Here is a 19,690-nt window from a genome sequence, read left to right on the forward strand (position 1 = left end):
CTCACAGTGTGGATCAGTCACTGTTCAGCCCTTTCAGAGTCACTGACACACACAGGACAATGATGCCACTGATTCTACTGCTGGGGACACTGGGGCTCTTTGCTCAAGGTCAGGATTAAAGAAAATACTTCTCTAATTTTATTATATTTATTTTATTAACATTAATTTACCTTTAAAAGTTAAATTTTAAAGATTGAATACATTTAGAATAAGTAAAAAATATTAACAATATTTTTAACATTAATTTCCCAATATTAAGCTAATATTAACCTCAGTTTTAAAGATCTTAGAATAAAATTAGAACAAACCTCAAATTTAAAGAACATCAATAGAAATGTAGCAAATGTATTTTCTAGGGCAAATATATATAATACAAATGTTTGTAAAAAGTATTGGTTCTCTATTTTTATTTTATTAACATTAATTTTACAATATTAACTAAAGTGTGAAAGAATAAATTTAGAATAAATCTACAATTTAAAGAACTTCAATAGAAATGTTACCAATGTGTATATAATAATATATACACATATATTATTATATTATTATTACCAATGTGTATATAATAATAATAATTGCTTACACTTATGTAGCACTTTTCTAGACACTCCACTCAAAGCGCTTTACAGGTAATGGGGACTCCCCTCCACCACCACCAGTGTGCAACTGCACCTGGATGACGCGATGGCAGCCATAGTGAGCCAGAACACTTACCACACATCAGCTATTAGTGGGGAGGAGAGCAGAGTAAATTTAGCCAATTCGGGGATTATTAGGAAGCCATGACTGGTAAGGGCCGATGGGAAATTTAGCCAGGACCCCTACTCTTTGAGAAACGCCCTGGGATTTTTAATGACCACAGAGAGTCAGGACCTCAGTTTTACATCTCAGCCATAGGACGGCGCCAGTTTACAGTCTAGTGTCCCCATCACTATACTGGGGCATTAGGACTGACATGGACCACAGTGTGAGCGCCCCCTGCTGGCCCCACTAACACCTCTTCCAGAAGCAACCTTAGTTTTTCCCAGGAGGTCTCCTATCCAGGTACTGACCAGGCTCATACCTGGTTAGCTTCAGTGGGTTGCCAGTTGTGAGTTGCAGGCTGATATGGCTGCTGGAGTATATATTTATATATTTATAAAAAGCATGTATTAATAATTCTTGTTGCTATTTCACTTCCAGTGTCCAGTGGGCAGATTGTTCTGACTCAGTCTCCAGCTCAGTCTGTTCTCCCAGGAAGCTCTGTCTCATTCAGCTGTAGAGCCAGTCAGCAACTACCTGCACTTGTACCTGCAGAAACCTGGTCAGGCTCCACAGCTCCTGGTTTATGTTGCAACAAACTGTCAGTCTGGGGTTCCTGATCAATTCACAGGCACTGGTTCTGGAACAGCCTTTACACTGATAATCACTGGAGTCCAGGCTTACGATGCAGGAGATTATTACAGTGGTCAGAATGACTATAGTTATCCATTCACACTGTGATACAAGTCTGTACAAAAACCTCACTCAGCTCCACAGGAGCTGCTCTGGCTCATCAACAGCAACCACTGAGGACTGAGGCTGAGAACAACTGCAGAACTGCTACAATCACACTGAACAGAGCTGGGTTTGTACATCATTTATAAACGTTGTGTAATAAATACACAGAAATAATGTTTAGATGTATTTAGGTATTAAGCTTAATAGGCTATGAAAGTGAAAATTACAAATAAAATAATGTTAATTAACATTCTAGATAATAAATATAATAAAATCAATAAAAAATGTTTTGCTTGGAAACCACACCTCCGGCACACTAACTCTGAACACTAAGGTCCCCCAGGGGTGTGTGCTAAGTCCATTGCTCTACTCCCTCTATACCCACGACTGTAAGGCCAAACACAACACCAACTCCATCGTCAAGTTCGCCGATGACACCACAGCTGTAGGTCTGATCACAGACAATGATGAGAGGGCCTACAGGGAGGAGGTCAATCTCCTTACAACGTGGTGTGATGACAACAACCTCACCCTCAATGTCAGCAATACCAAGGAGCTGATCGTTGATTTCAGGAAACTGCAAACCGGACATGCCCCTATCCACATCAACGGGACTGAAGTGGAAAGGGTCAGTAACTTTAAATTCCTTGGCATCCATATCACTGAGGACCTCACATGGTCTCTCAACTCTACCTGTCAGATTAAAAAAGCTCAACAGCGCCTGTACTTCCTAAGACGGTTGAAGGCTAAGATATGTCCCCAGATCCTCACTAGCTTTTACAGATGCACTACAGAAAGCACACTGACAGACTGCATCACAGTGTGGTATGGCAACTGCAGTACTGCTGACCGCAAAGCCCTACAGCGGGTGATGAAAACTGCCTAGTCCATCACTGGGGTTGCCCTCCCATCTATACAGGACTTTTATGACAGATGGTGCTTGAGGAAAGCTCTAAGCATCATCAAAGACCCCACACACCCCAGCTACAGACTTTATGATCTGCTACCATCTGGAAAACGGTACCGGAGCATTCGGGCTTGGACTACCAGACTCGGAGACAGTTTTTACCTCCGCACTATCAAACTGTTAAACTCCCAGCCTCTCTCACTCTCATCTATGATCTGAACCTCACAGTGCCTTCTCTCTTACCAAAAACCCAAACACACATTGAAAATCTACCTCTACCATACATGTCAAAAGCTCACTCCCCATAATTTCTATCCCTTTATTTCATTCTGTTGATGCATATTTTTGCACATAACCTGTTACCTTTTTGCTGTTTTGCACATTGCCTGTTGTTGTTTTTTTGCACATTGCCTGTTGTTGTTTTTGCACATTGCCTGTTTTTGTTTTTGCACATTGCCTGTTGTTGTTTTTTGCACACTGCCTGTTGTCTCTGTCTTTCTTTTGTTATACAATTGTTGTGTTGTTGTTGTTGTTTTTGTTTTTGTTTTTTTCTTTGTACTACTTATGTCCGAGAGCTAGCTAAATAACATTTCATTATACCATATACCTGTATATGAGTATAATGACAATAAACTTGAACTTGAACTTGAACTTGAATAATAAACATCACAGAAACCACTAAATGACGGATATTCAATGGGATGTTTAAGTAAAGGCAATCGATGGTAGATCAGTCAGGCTGTGAGTTCGGCCGGTTGGGAAAGTCCCCCTGGCTCAGGCCGTCTCTCGCAGGACAGAACCCTGCGTGGTGTCGGGCAGCTGGATAGATGAGTCTGTTTCATACCGGCAAGGAAGAAGCAGCGTCAGGAGGACACCAATGATGACGAAGACCAGTTTTCGCTGCGGGCACGGAGCCCCTGGATTGGAGCACGCTGCTCAGAGAGGCGCCTTCAATGCGAACGACTGTCTCCGAGGCGGTTCCCCCTGGAAAGTGAGTCATGTTGCTCATGGTGTTGAACACGGAAACAGAGTGAAGTCACAGAGGGTGCTTCTCGCTAGTTGCGACTTGCTTTCCCAAAAGTAAAAAACCACAGCACTCGATTCGCTCACGAACTAAGGACTCGAGTGTTGATCAATGATTTCTAGTGGAACTTGATGGACGAGTCTGTTTTAAAATGGCGAAGAAGGAACAGCAGCCAGCAAAAGGCGTGTCGGATTATCTTCAATAACAGAACGTATAATCATCACCTTTTCTAGTAGGAGTATTTTTTTCTTTGCTGTACAGATGCAGCCATTCAAAGTGCGCGGTACAGACACGTACCGCAGGTAATTGGCTGCGGTACCACGTATCATGACGCAAGATGACGCGGTACGTGATTGGTTGACCGACAGGGGCACTCGTGGTCCGTTGGTCTGTCGTTGAAAGACTTACTGTAAACGTCTTTACTGTGCCCGTTGTAGATATTGAATTTTACCACTGAAGGGAAATCTTAGTAGCGGAGCATAAAAAGAATAGGAGCATACTGTAACGCGTGTGAAGGCTGTAAACGATATTAATTTTGGAACATAAACATACAGTATATAGCTGGTCTTGGTACTTTAAAGAAAAAAAATACACACCAGTATTCCATTTCTCCCTAAACATTTTAAGCTTCGAAGTCTTTAACTAACGTGATACCGGAGTCAACAAGCATAATTCAATTCAAGGTGTTTTATTTGCATGACAGATGGGTACTAGCAGTGTTGGGTATGTATATTATAACGCCTACGGCCGACAGGCACTGTGTAAGAGCCGGCGTACCAGAGCAGCGCACCGAGGGAGCGTCTGCATTTATAACTTAGTTTTTAAAATTAGTCAAGCAATATGAAGCATCTCCTTTTACTTTTAAGTCTCTTAAATACATTGAGCACAGCTTTCTCACCACTTAAGATTGCTTTTGATACCATCCTTACACAAAGCAGAAGGGAAATCTTCTGCCCCTTATGCAAAACCAAACCCTCCTCCCATCCCAGTTTACCCTCTTTATCATCCTCAAAATCTACCACGATTTTCAACTTAAAGCATTACTGCTTACTGGGTTTTTGAGGGGGTGGTGTCTTTCGCTGGAAATCTCGCCTGCTTCCACTACTCAACCCCCTCTCTGCCAGAGTGCTGGCTGTGACGAATTAAACCGGTTTCACAGGTATTCAAAGTAGGAAGTACAGTGTTAAGTGGTAGCTGGGCTACTCCCTCAATAGAATCGCTTTAACATGCTAATGTGTTGGTTTAACAGTACGCTGGGCAAACGTTCCGAGGTCAAATTCTTCCAGCACGGGGGTACCTTTAAAGCGGAGACGACGGCACCGAAATTTTTTGGCGCGCCTTCTCTTTAAAGCCCTGGCCAAATATGAAGACAGTACGTACAGTTATAATTCAAACGGAATTAAAAACTACACATCCCAGTTACCATGGTGGTGCTTGTGATCATTGCGTTTAACCAACGAAACAGGGCGAAAAATCAGTCACATGACTTTGGGGCAGAGTTTCGAAAGCTTAACCTATCAGCAACAAAGCGAAATTTACACAATAGGCTACCTCAAACTGTCAGTTACACGACTGTGTATGTCGCTTAAGCCACTCCTATTTGGCATTTTAGTTATGGAGGCGAGAAGACGCCCCCCCCCCCCCCTTTTTCTGGGTGTCTGATTTGCCGCCATGTTTAACCGTCCGTGTCCGAATCGCAGTAGCTACGCGTATGAAATAAAGTTCATCCCAGCTACAAAACATATATATTTTTGTGGTAAGAGGGCGCAAAACATCAGTATTTACTGCTATTAATTACTGTACGATTTATAGTTGAAATCTGAGCCTAGATATAAAGTTAGATATAAAGTTAAAATCTCGACAAAGCAATGTAGGAAATACAGAGAAAATAAATCCTTTCTGACATCTAAAATCAGTTTCGATCAAGGTCTCTAAAACGAACAAGAAAAAGAGGATTTTCGGAGGGCAATTACACTGTGTTTATATAGAATAACTGATTTATAATCTAATTCACTATCTTTTGTTTCTTGTCCTACAAACTGTTATTATTGATCACCGAATTATTGTACTTGACATGACTTCATTCAGCCTTTCCTGAACGTCTATGACAGGCAGAGAGAGTGCTGTTTCTGGTGCGATCTTTTGCAGCTGACATTTCACTGTTTTAAACGAACAAGAAATTAGATTGCTCATAAATCACTTATTCTATATAAATACAGCGTAATTGCCCTCCGAAAATCCTCTTTTTCTTGTTTGTTTTAGAGACCTTGATTGAAACTGATTATATAATTATACGAATTACACGAATATAATTATATCTTATTAATTTCTTGAGATACGCGATTCTTTTAATACAGTCTTTGCTGTGCTCTTGAGGATCCTTGTGATATTTCGAGCTCTGGTTGAATGATAAGTGTCGCAGTTTAAATCATTTTCGTAGTTAGAAATTATGAAACGCTCTGTTAAAAGCAAGGGAGTTTTTATGTCCGTTGCAGTTCTTTTGCAACATGAATATAATTATACCATTATTAATTTCTTGAAATACGCGATTCCATATTATATTCCCTTTTAATCAAATTCTAAAAGTATGCTTGTTGACTCCGGTATCACGTTAGTTAAAGACTTCGATGCTTAAAATGTTTAGGGAGAAATGGAATACTGGTGTGTATGTTTTCTTTAAAGTACCGAGACCAGCCATATACTGTATGTTTAAGTTCCAAAATTAATATCGTTTATGGACTTCACACGCGTTGCAGTATGCTCCTATTCTTTTTATGCTCAGGCACTAAAATTTCCCTTCTGCTTTATGTAAGGATGGTATCAAAAGCAATCTTAAGTGGTGAGAAAGCTGTGCTCAATGTATTTAAGGGACTTAAAAGACTTAAAAACTAACTTATAAATGCAGACGGTCCCTCGGTGCGCTGCTCTGGTACGCCGGCTCTTACACAGTGCCTGTCGGCCGTAGGTGTTACAATATACATACCCAACACTGCTTGTACCCATCTGTCATGCAAATAAAACACCTTGAATTGAATTGAATTGAGGGGGGGAATACTAAAGCCAATACTGGCTCAATACCCTCAATGGGCTTTGACGTGCAAATGCGTTGGTTTAACAGTCCGGGTGTGGCAAGCTTCCAATGTCAACTCGACTCGATTGGAAGACAATGAACGTATTTTAGCCCTAAATTAATTAATGGCAAACATGGTTTACATAAAATACATTTTTCCAAGAAAGTTTATAATAATACGATCTATAGTTGAAATCTGAGCCTACTGTAAATATAAAGGAAAAGCATTTTCAGAGAGCAATCACGCTGTGTTTATGTAGAAAAAGTGATTAGGTTTATGAGCAATCTAATTACCTATTTGCTTAAAACGCTATATAAAATAAAGTTTATGTAGAGATGAATGATCAGTGTCGCAGTTTAAATAATTTTTGTAGGAGGGCTTGGACAGATTCCAAGTGCATTTTTGCAATTTACGTTGCATTGTCCAATGTTCTGTTGTAATACAGGCTAGAATACAGTTACAGTAGTCTAAGCTTTATCAGCCTATTTAAAATAATTTTTTTGAATCTCCGACGGAACACACTCCATAGGAATCAGCGCTTTTATACAGTATATCGCCTTTAAACACATATATTTAAACACGCGTTTACGATTTAAATCAAAACGCGATTCAAATCAATATAAATGTATATTTTGTAACGCATAGGTGACTATTCATTGTTATTAAAAAGACTTAAATTCGATCATGTCGTGATATTTAGAAATATAAATTTGTTTGGTGCGAGTGAGGTTTTATTTAATCTCTGACCAAGGGAAACGTTTCATTTTTTCAAAGAAATGTTTGTTAAAAAATAAAATCATAGTTCCATGGGATTCAATCACAGACCATGTGACATGGGAGTCAGGAAACTAACACACAGCGCCACCGGATTTAATAACGCAAAAAAAAACACTATAAAATAATGTGACTAGGCACAGAAAAAGTTTACTGCACAGTACAATAATAAATGCTGACCATGACTTTAGAAGCATAAATTACCTTACACTCAATTTAAACACAAGCTGTCTTTCTGTATGAACCTCTAAGCTGGTTCATACAGAAAATGTAGAAATGTATGTTTATGTTCCAAAATTAATATCGTTTATGGCCTTCACACGCGTTACAGTATGCTCCTATTCTTTTTATGCTCAGCTACTAAGATTTCCCTTCAGTGGTAAAATTAGATATGAATATTCAATACTTAAAGGGGCACAGTTAAGACATTAAATAAACATATATTTACTGTATACAGTACAGTTTGCATACGGTAATATGTTTATGTTCCTAAATCAATCTCTTTTATGAGCATGTGAAAGGCATGGTGAATCACTGTACTTTGCATGATTGGAAACAAATGCGTGATTGTGAAATGCAGTGGTGTTACTTTTACAAAGACGGTCAATGAAAAAAAGAATGTTGACCAGGGCAATACTTTGAGTTTACACTTACAGCTTGTCCAAGGTCATTCATTATTAATACTATTAGTAATATCTTCGTTAAAGACTGATGGCCACAGCTCAAACATGAGAGGTTGAGCTTTATTAGCTCCACCTTGCGGAAATTCTGGATACTATTATTTTGCTTGTCGTATTATAGGAGAATTTACCGGTAGCTTGCGGTAGACTGCGTACAGCGTACCGGAAAATAATGCGGCATCGCTCGCGCATTTTGAATGGCTGCATCTGTAAGTGCTTCGCACACGCCAGAGCTTGAGAAATTAGAACACATGTATACAGCGCACAAATAGAGACCAAAAACTCCAACTCACTGGAAAAATAGAAAACAAAGTATCAGGCACCTGTAAAACAATAACTCCTCAAACATAAAACTTAAAAATATATCAAAGAAAATTTGAAGACTGTTTCCTAGTGATGGAGGCGTCATGACTGACAGATGTCAGTTTTTCAGGGTGGGAACATGAGGTCAAAGACTCGGATCGGGAAACATGGGATCTCCACACATGTGCACTCACATACCATTTACACAAACTCCTGTCCTTCCCCTCAAGTCACAGGAGTTAGCAATGTCCTTGACATTTCCTAACTCTCCCAGACAAGTTCCAACTATCCCAGCATGCTCTCCAAGAGCTGACATCACCAGCCCCACTGCTTGTCTGCTCAGTGCCCAACACTGCCTGATGAGGGCACTACAGACATATTCTTCAGATTTCGGATCGTTACTGTACTGTGATCCTTTTTGAGGTGTATTCATTTCCTCCCTTTCTAGCAACTGAAAGTTTCAATATCCAGTAAATATTGCTGCAATTGAACCCATGCGTTCCCCAGTTTCCACTGAAGGTGTTGTGTGATTCCTACTCTCCCGGGTGTAATTCCTCTATCTCTCTATAATTACTGTATATCTTTGTGTATTGTACATTATTCTTTCTGGTGTGACAATAATGGACGTGCTCTAGTTGAAGTAGCAGTACTGCAAATAAGATATGGAGTTAACCCGTGGTGAGCACACAGCTCCGAACTAAACTAGTGCGCTACTTTAAAAACCAATTGCAACAAACTTGACCGCTGAAATTAGTCCACAGCACAGTACTAACCTTGTTGCAAGAAATCCAAAATAACACCTGTTTCCCTCTAGGGGTTACTGAAATAAGGGACTAAATTAAACCATCTCTTCACATGGTTTGAGCAGTAATAGTACTTAGCAGCGTACTAAGTGGAACACTGGATCACATTAGAGCAAAAACATGAATATACTGTAGAACGTTCCTGGCTGACATTGGACGGGATTGATACTTCTGCTTAATTCTTAATATTTAAAAAAAAATTAAATCATGTTTACCAAACAATGTTTTCCCTGGTCACTATTAGTTTGAAAGGATATTTCCCATAGTGGAATTCTTTTCTCCGGAAAAACAGTATGCGGTTGGGTGAATATTACAATGCTCTGCCAGAATTACATAAACACATACTGGAAATCTGTCTATTACAATTAAACAATACTGGCTTCCTTTACAGCAAGGAAATGGCACTTTGAATCCAATTGGAATTTATTCATATGGACCCTAAACCATGTCCATTGTCCCTTTTTTGACCCCATTAGGCTTTGAGTTATGTTTTGAACATATTAAACACTGTCGACATAATGCATTAATGCATCCATATCTTTATCAATAGATGGATACCATCCAAATCCAAATGTATTTCTTATTAAACAACAAAAATATTAATATATTTCAGTTGGACTGGTAATTGTTCTTACTTTGCAAAAGAGTAATTGAGTAGTAATACATCTAAAATTATTTGATTTCAATTTGAGTGTTTTTAAAGTAAACCTAGAGAGCAATATGTGTGATTGAATGTTTCTAATGTAATCAGTTTAGAGGTGTAAATTATAAGACAATACTAAGTGTTGCCTCACCTTTACACAATTGGTGAATCACAAAATGGTGGAATTAAATCCATTTTAAGAAAAAGATAATTGGCAGAGAAGGAGGTTTCAGTGGTCCAGTAACAAAAGCTCTGAAACTCAGAGCTGGGGACTGGGGTGATGCCCAGTACAAATCTCAGTCAGCTTCTTAAGAGAAGGACTTCATGGAGTTCTGTCTCCTCTGAGCTCTGGCAGAAAACGAAGTAAATGGGCATAGAGTAAGTTCAAACACATGTATTGCTATTGTCTGAGCACCCAGAGCCAAGTGCTGCTTTAACCAGACTCTCCACAGTCCACTCCATTCCAGCTGTGTTGAGTGGAATAAGGGCTCAGCTGATTGTGTCTCATCCTCTGCTCCTTATAAAGCTGCTCTCTGTCTAGTCCTGCTGTCCTGGGATAGCAGTTAATGTGTTTATGCTCAAGTGCAAGTAGACAAGTGTGATTCGAACCGACAGATGAAGTTTTCAGAGGCTGAACCCACAAGTGCTTTTTTATTTAAAATCCAGCTGAAATGTGCATCATGTAAAGGCACAAACAGTACTTTAGAGTCTGCTGGGGCAGGTCCTGTTGTAAATAACTGCAACCAGAATCTGAGTAGGACGGAACTTTAAAGATCACTTCGAAGTGTTTCTCATAAACTGAAACATCTTGATAAACTGATTTTCATCTGTTCTGATACCCACAACCTGGTGAATCTGATTTGCACCCAACAGCATTTTCGTATGGGTGCAATCCTTTTTCATCAATTTATACACACAGCGTGCAAAATATTAATGCAAAGCTATTATTTATTCTCTGTGTAATTTAAATCAATGAGGTTTGATTTTTTCTTTGAATTATTTTACTGTATAGAACGGATTTACATCTGCTTCATGCAGTACCGTATGTATTCCTGACCACCATCACAAATTCTGAGACTTTCGTCATTTACTGTAGGACTTTACAAAAGGGTTTGAAATGTCATTTAAGATGTCCCTGGCATTCAGCTGCCCTGGGTGTTGTAAGAACTGCCTAGACCCTATGCAGGTACAAGTACCAACAGACTAGGAACTAGAGTAATAACCAGAAGACTATACTGAACGCACAGACAAAGTCCAATGACAGGCCAAATTCAGAAACCAGGAAGGCAATCTGAGGGACAAATAGGAGAAAAGGTATTGAAATGTAAACACAGAGGCACCAGGAGAAAACTACTGTATGAAAGAAAAAAGAAAAGGACAATGAGCTGAAACCGGACAAGGGTTAGGAACAAGCCTGAATATTCTGAATATTATTTTCACATACACTCGTGCATGCGCACCAACTAACACACTGCTGGCCATGACATGGAGGAGCAGGGATGTTACTTTTCATGATGTGTGCATCTACTGTACTCCCTACTAGTATTCCATAGTGTTGTCGGGTTACAGAGACTGGAATTATGGATAATCTAGGTCTCTATGACTTCTGGAATGCTTACATTCACACACTTGTGATATTATGAAATGATATGTAGCTGTGTTATTTTATTGTTCGCAAACATTTATTTTGCAAAAGCATGAGATAGCACAGTAATACTTCTCCAAAGTATCAACAAGCATGGAAGGTCACAGATATCTACACATCGTGATTTTGAGCCACTGACAGAATATGTCTCCTTCCTTTTTCTCTTACAAGCAATTGATTTTTGTTGCTTTTTACCACTTTATTCAAATGCATCCATTTGCTCAGACACCTAACAAATCATGTTCAGATTGGTGATAATTCACTTTAATCATACTGTAACAACCGCAGGCTTCGGTACAGAAAGGAGCAGGCATAGGACTCTGGGAATGGGGTTGAACAACACATTAATCAAGCAGAACCGGAGAAAGGTACAGTACACACACAGGGACAGGGGTTACAGCGCTGCAGCTACTGTACACTAACACACACACACAAAGGGACTGTCTTCCAGCCTCCTTCCCACTATATACAGTCCCATAGTCCCGCCCCCAGGCTCTGGTCTCAGCCTGCCTAAAACGCCCTGCGTGGCGCTACAATACACACATTTCCATGGTAAATGCATTTCTTCACAAAATTATTCTTTCACGTATTATGCACACCTTATATACATAATAAAGAAATATTAATTTAATGGTCTTGGGGAAAAAAGCACTAGGAATATACAATATGAGCTGTAACTCATATCATATCATCTTAGGATACACAGGACATCTTTGTTAAGACGTGTAGGAGTTTTGTGAATTTACTGGGACAATTTATTCATTGTAATAGTGTAGCGGCGAGGCTTATTAATAAGGCAGAACTAAGTGTTTCTGAGCTTCCCAAATGAGGCCCCATTTCTCTGTTCATCTCTGTGGTGCAGCCACAGAGAAACCATTCATGCAAGATGTTTTCTTTTGATAAGGACAGCTCCCAAAGGGGGATGCACTTAGCTAAGCCTGGCTATCATGATCAATGGTCATCCATTGGCGCCTATCTGTCTAGGGAGTGCCAGTTGGACATCTGGACTGCATTACTAAGTGTCAGGAGTAAGTGACTCATATCTCACCTTGATCAACCAATCAGGGACTGGTAGGGCCGAGTAACCCACGTGGGACTCTGATGCCCATGGAACTTTCAGCCAATCAATGAGCTGAAGTTCCTCCAGGTAAAAACAGGCAACACAGAGAGCCTGAGAGATTCAGATTCAGATTCAGATTCAACAAGATTCTGTAAGATTCTAAAGGGCAGGACGGCCCAGGAGCAGAGGGCTCCCAAGGGCAGGACATTCTCGCAGCGCGCCTCCTGACCATCCTGAGACTCAGCCCGGACAACCACGCAACAGCCAGTGTGTCCGAGTGCCAGAACTTTCCTTTGTTCTAAGAGTCTAGAGTGGAGGTTGCCAGAGAGTAACCAGCAGCAGGCCTCGTGAACAGGTCGGAACTGTGGACAGCTGAATCACTATTCAGAACTAGCTCTTCATCAGGAACGAACCGGTCCTCTTCCTGACTTGCTGGGACTCACAGTCATCTTTTCTCCTGTGCACAAACTTTGCTAGTTAAAGCCAACACCAACTAGCCGGTCAGTGAGCATCAGCAGTGCACCGTCGCAAGCCGCACAGCACAGCCTGGCACCGAGCCAGAGAGCGCGGATTGGACAGCAACAGCCTGCAACTGTTTCTTTGTGCCCGCAGGAGATCTGAATCCCCAAAGATTGGATGAGTATTCAACTTCAATGCATTACAGCTCGAGAATTCAATTGTTATCCAAACCAGTTGATATCAATTTAATTCCTAAGAGTTATGTACTTGTTTTGAGTATCTAATGTAGAAGTTGTAACCAAGTTCACTTTACGAAACGGTCTTAATGAATGATATACTGAACGTATGTCCTCTTGATATGTGTAACTCTTTGGAACTGACCGAATATACCTTTTGTATTCTGATAACCCTCTCGATAAGATCTGTTAGGTTTATATGCATATTCTATGTATTAATAAATGTATCCTCGTGTATTAGTACCTGTGTGTGCGCGTTGTTTGAGTTATGTCGCATGGTTGGATTCTAAAGCCATCAAAAGAATCAACTTTGTGATTTACTGCTAAAATTAATAATTGTCTCAGTAAATGCCCAAACCCTACAGAACTGGTGCCTTCAGAGAGCCACTATGATTACATATTTGGCGTCCCTGAACCGGTTTTCCCTACAATAGTAAATTACATTGTGGTTCTTTTGGCTATTAGGAATCAATCATCAGAATAATCAGTGAGACACACAGAGGTTCAAATACACAAAATATATTTATTAATACATAGAATTGTGCATGTAAAACATATAACAGTCTGCCTGGATACAGATGGTAGATCTTATTGTGAGGGTTACCAAGATACTGAAGATATCACAATCACAAAGATATACAAAAGAAGGAAAAAAGAAATAGCAAATAATCCCACAGAAATCGAGAGCACTGCTGGTACCCCTAGTGGGTAGCCAGGCAAAAACTGTTCCTTGGGCTCAACTATATTTTTACTGGCCAGGAGTTTATGCAGATCTTCCTTTTCCCCACCCATTAATAAAGATATCTTGTACTTCACTTGTATCAACATTTAATAAATTAACATTAACAGGTTAAAAATAAGTCTTAGTTTCTCATCCAGATTGCTGCAGCCCCTTCATTGGGGACTCTGGTCTGTTTTCTGACACTACATTAGCTCCAGAGACACTGTGGGGCCACTGCTTTAAGAGCTCAGGGAGCTGTTGGCCTTTTGAGGAGAAATGGTGTAAATAAAGATGTCTCGCTAAACAAACAGGATCAGTTTATAATGTACTAAAATAATAGGAATTTGACCCATTTTAATAAAAACATAATTGGCAGAGAAGGAGGCTTCAGTGGTCCAGTAATAAAAGCTCTAAAACTCAGAGCTGGGGACTGGGGTGATGCCCCTTAAAAATCTCAATCAGTGATTAAGATTGAAGAGAAAGCAGGAGACACAGAAGTTCCCTGGGATCTGCGCTGGGAATCTCTAGTATTGAAAATCTGTGATATCAAAAAAAGAACAATGTCACAGTTACTTTAATAATAAACTTCACAGAAACCACTAAATGACGGATATTCAATGGAACGTTTATTTAAAGGCAATCGATGGTACATCAGTCAGGCTGTGAGCTCAGCAGGTTCGGAAAGTCCCGCTGGCTCAGGTCGTTTCTCGCAGGACAGAACCCTGCGTGGTGTCGGGCAGCTGGATGGACGAGTCTGTTTTAAACTGGCAAGGAAGGAGCAGCCTCAGGCAGGACACCGATGTCTCCGAGGCGGTTCCCCCTGGAAAGTGAGTCGTTGCTCGTAGTGTTGAACACGGAAACAGAGTAAAGTCACAGAGGGAACGGGCGGCTACTTCTGTCTGCGCTTCTCGCTAATTGAGTATTTGCACTCGCTTTCGGAAAAGTTTAGAAACCACCGCACTCGATTCGCTCTCGAACCGAGGACCCGAGCAGCGATCATTGTTTTTCAGTTCAATTCGTTTGGAATTTAGTGTCTTTTTCGTACGTTCTTCGTAGATTAATGGTACAATCTTTAGTATTTTTTTATTAACGGGATGCTCATTGTTTTTTTTTCTTTATGGAGGAATTTTGTGTGCATTTGTAGTTGAAAAGACGTATTCTTCTGATTTTTTTTTTTCCGGAAGGATTTGGGATCACTTACTGTACTATGATTCTGTTTCAGGTGGTGATGAAGAAGGTTTGTTGTGTTCATTTACTCCGTTTCTCGCACTTGGAAAGTTGAAATCTCAAATAAATATTGATGTAATTGAACACAAGTGTTGAGGACTTTATTACTGAAGGTATTGTGTGTTTCCTACTCTCCTGGGTGTAATTCCTCCATAGTTACTGTATATCTTTGTGTTTTCCGAGAAAACGAAAGATTGTAGAATGTGCTCCCACTGGCGCGGGTGACGCACTTCATTCTGCTCTTCCTCCCACTGTCTTGGCCTGCCCCTGGATTCAAAAGGGTCCCACTTACTCCCTCACTAGGATTGTCCTTTAGTCTGTTCTACACGAATACTTCTGAACTAAGGCGTGCAACTAGGGGCCATAGTTAAACGATCAGATTTGAAAAACCAAGAAGCTGTAAAATATGTCAGATTTCAAGTGTTATCCCCAACATCTTCAATCGTCTGTGTTAAAATGCGTGAGGATTGACGTGCCCTGATGTATATCGTGTTCTGGAGCCCAAACACAGTGGGTTTCAATGTAATTGTATCCACCACAGTTATTTAACACTGGTAAAGCGTGGTCTGACAGACTCAACAAAAGAGAAGGCGCACCAGACTTTCAATTACATTTCACATGTGTTAGACCAGTCCACCATTCATTGCGATTTCACACACCCACCGAAGAGCAATCCCATTCTGAAACTCTTAACCTGGGCACACAACACCCCAGGGTCGCTGAAGGCTCTCACACACCACAAGCCTGAGCTTAAATCAGAACAGCTTCATTGTGCAGCTGGAAATATGTCCTTTAGCATTTTACTGCAATGTTTTGTGGAGTCGTTCTTTGAGCAGTTCATGGAATTCCCATTCACCTTTCTCCACCCTCGTTTCTTGTAGCACAATCTCTAAAACCAGTGCTCAGCTACACCTCAATTGCACTATAAATTGCACCACCTGTGATATAATTTCAGATATTGAGACATTCAGTTGGTGACTGTACCTTCTAGGACCTGACTGTAAGAAAAATCCTGTTGATGCCTCATAAAATAACAGAAATATGTCTTCAGGTTGGAATAAAACTATTCAGGTTGGAATAAATTCCAGAAGACACTGTGCCCTTCAGGAACTGAGTGTGAGCCCCCTGCTTTAAGAGCTCTGGGAGCTGTTGGCCTTTTGAGGAGAAATAGTGTAAATAAAGGTGTCTCGCTAAACAGAATCAGTTTATAGTGTACTGAAATCCGTGGAATTAAATCAATTTGAATAAAAAACATAACTGACAGAGAACTGGGCATAAGCGGGCTTGTAATTAAAGTTCCGAAACTCAGAGCTGGTACAGGCATGAATGATACCCGTTAGAAATCTCAAACAGCGATTAAGACTGAAGAGAAACCAGGAGAAACAACGTTTATTTAAAGGCAATCGATGGTACATCAGTCAGGCTGTGAGCTCGGCAAGTTCGGAAAGTCCCACTGCCTCGGGTCGTCTCTCGCAGGACAGAATCCTGCGTGGTGTCGGGCAGCTGGATGGACGAGTCTGTTTTAAACTGGCAAGGAAGGAGCAGCTGCAGACAGGACACCAATGATGACGAGGACCGGTTTCACACGTTCCCAGAGATGAATCCCAGCCTCTATCACTCGGGTCAGAGACCACAAAACGCGTTCCGCCCCCCTCGAGAAAATCACAGCCCCTCTGTGACCAAGAGCGCGCATGAGCCTGGGCGATAGGCTCAGCCGCAAGCACGGCGCCCCTGGAGTGGAGCGCGCTGCTCAGAGAGGTGCCTTCAATGTGAACGACTGTCTCCGAGGCGGTTCACCCTGGAAAGTGAGTCATGTTGCTCATGGTGTTGAACACGGAGGGAACCCAGAGGGAACGGGTGGCACCGGGGTAAAGTTAGCTTGAAGTTCGAAAACGATTTTGGCACCCTTGTAGCATTTTCACGAAAACTCTTAGAGTTGGGAGAACACTTGCTTTGTGTATAAAATACATTGTGAATGCTTTCTGAGCTTTTACTTTTTCATTTTCATTACATTTTTTTGACCAAGCACGAATATTCTTTTGTCCATATCTTCGCAATGGGAGCACAGAACGCCTTCAAACCAAATGCATTTTAAAGACCACAACTTGTAGATATTTCCACAGCCTCTACATCAAACTATCAGTGAGATAATTATCTTTTTTTAAACCTCCGGCTTTTCATCGATGTGTAATTACGCACATTGGAACCCGGGGGACTGCTGTGTACACAGGTTCACAACGCGAGAAATACTGTTCAATACGGCTTCGTGCGAAAAACCTGTATATGACCATAGGAAGCAGAACAGCACAGTTTCCAATTACCTAGACACAGGAATAAAGCTTTGTTTGATTTCTGAAAACCTTCCTTTATGTCCTGTTTTCATTCAGGTAAGGGTCAACTATATTCACAATACTACTGACAGCAGGAAGATTCAAATATTCTTTACTCAGCAGCTTATTAAAAACAGCTCCCATGATGTTCAAACTGACTTTTTACACAGAACATTGACACAGCTTTGTGTTCTGAATCTTTTTCTCTCGTGCTTTTATTTAATATGGCACAATGCACTGGGATAGAGGTATTCTGCTCACAAACCAATAGCATTTAAACCACAGCACCCACAATGCTGCAAGTAAGTGTTTTGCATACTAAGCAGGTCCTCTGACCTTTCCAAGCCTTGCTTTGGCTTGTGAAACCTCTTTTATTTTTTTATGATTTTTTCAATACGGCACCATTACACATGCAATACACTGGGATAGGTGGGTCTTCTTCATGACTCAATAGCTTTTTAAGCATAACAGCCACAGTGCTGCAACCAGGTGTTTTACACACCAGACAGCCCCCCTAACCTTACACAACCTTGCTGTGGCTGTGGCCCCTTTCTTTATTTTTTATGATTTTTTGAAGATAACACTACAGGTAATACACTGGGATAGGTGGGTCTTCTTCTTGGCTCAATAGCATTTCAAGTACAACAGCCACACTGCTGAAACCAAGTGTTTTAAACACCAGACAGCCCCCCTAACTTTATACAACCTTGCTGTGGCTGTGGCCCCTTTCTTTATTTTTTATGATTTTTTCAATATGGCACCATTAGACAGGCGGTACATGGGGATAGGGGGGTGCTATTCACGAGTCAATAGCTCTTCAAGCACAACAGCCACAGTGCTGCAACCAGCTGTTTTACACACCAGACAGCTCTCCTAACCTTATACAAGCTTGCTTTGAGTTGTGGAACATTTCTTTATTTTTTATGATTTTTTTACTGTAATCAAGTGTTGTGCTCACTAGGCAGTCCTCCTGACCTTTCACAGTCATGCTTTGTTGGGTGAAACTTTAATTCTCTTTTTAGCATTTTTTTAACATGGCAACTTCCACCGAGATGGGTGGGGGGTGCTTTTCAATAGCTTTTTCATCTATACACACAAACGGATGTAACCAAGACACTCAGAACCAACAGAATCAACCTGAACTCATAGAAAAAACCGAATGTCCCCGAGACACCTGCACCTCCCTCCTGGACCACTCTGGTATCAACACCCCCAAACCCATCCATACCAGCTAACAAGATTCAGAATCGGTGCAACCCCCCAACCTGGACCAAGAGCAGGATGGAACAAGAACCTGCACCATACTACGTACACAGGTTTGTATTTTTTGGCTGAAGATGAAAATGTCTAACATAGATTTGTTTTGGTTCTAGCAAACAATAATAATAGTTGTTAAAATCCAAACACACATAATGAGATCACTCTCTGTCAGTATGTGTAACATTCTGGGTCTGGGCTCCTCTGTATTTGGGCTGAAGAGAGTTCAACAACATTATGAAATGGACTGACATCATATTCTGACAAGAGACATTGTTTAGGGGAGACATGACCACCCACTGTCCCCCTGGTAATGTGAATCTCATTGTCCCTTAGCTTACCAAAACCATAATAAGGTAAGGTAAGGGACAATGAGCTTCACGATACCAGGGGGACAGCAGCTGTTGTGCTTGAAGAGCTATTAACTCATGAATAGCACCCCCCTATCCCCATGTACCACCTGTCTAATGGTGCCATATTGAAAAAATCATAAAAAATAAAGAAAGGGGCCACAGCCACAGCAAGGTTGTATAAGGTTAGGGGGGCTGTCTGGTGTGTAAAACATCTGGTTTCAGCAGTGTGGCTGTTGTACTTGAAATGCTATTGAGCCATGAAGAAGACCCACCTATCCCAGTGTATTACCTGTAGTGTTATCTTCAAAAAATCATTAAAAAAAGAAAGGCTCCACAACCCAAAACAAAGCTGGGAAAAGTCAGAGGACCTGCTAAGTGTGCAAAACACTTATTTGCAGCAGTGTGGGTGCTGTGGTTTAAATGCTATTGGTTTGTGAACAGAATACCCCTATCCCAGTGCATTGTGCCACATGAAATAAAAGCAAGAGAAAAAGAGATTCAGAACACAAAGCTGTGTCAGTGTTCTGTGTAAAACGTTGGTTTGAACATCATGGGAGCTGTTTTTAATAAGCTGCTGAGTAAAGAATATTTGAATCTTCATGCTGTCAGTAGTATTGTGAATATAGTTGACCCTTACCTGAATGAAAACAGGACATAAAGGAAGGGTTTCAGAAATCAAACGAAGCTTTATTCCCGTGTTTACAGTCTAGGTAATTGG

Source organism: Lepisosteus platostomus, chromosome 16 (genome assembly GCF_059453375.1).
Source record: "Lepisosteus platostomus isolate fLepPlt1 chromosome 16, fLepPlt1.hap1, whole genome shotgun sequence".
Lineage (NCBI taxonomy): Eukaryota > Metazoa > Chordata > Actinopteri > Semionotiformes > Lepisosteidae > Lepisosteus > Lepisosteus platostomus.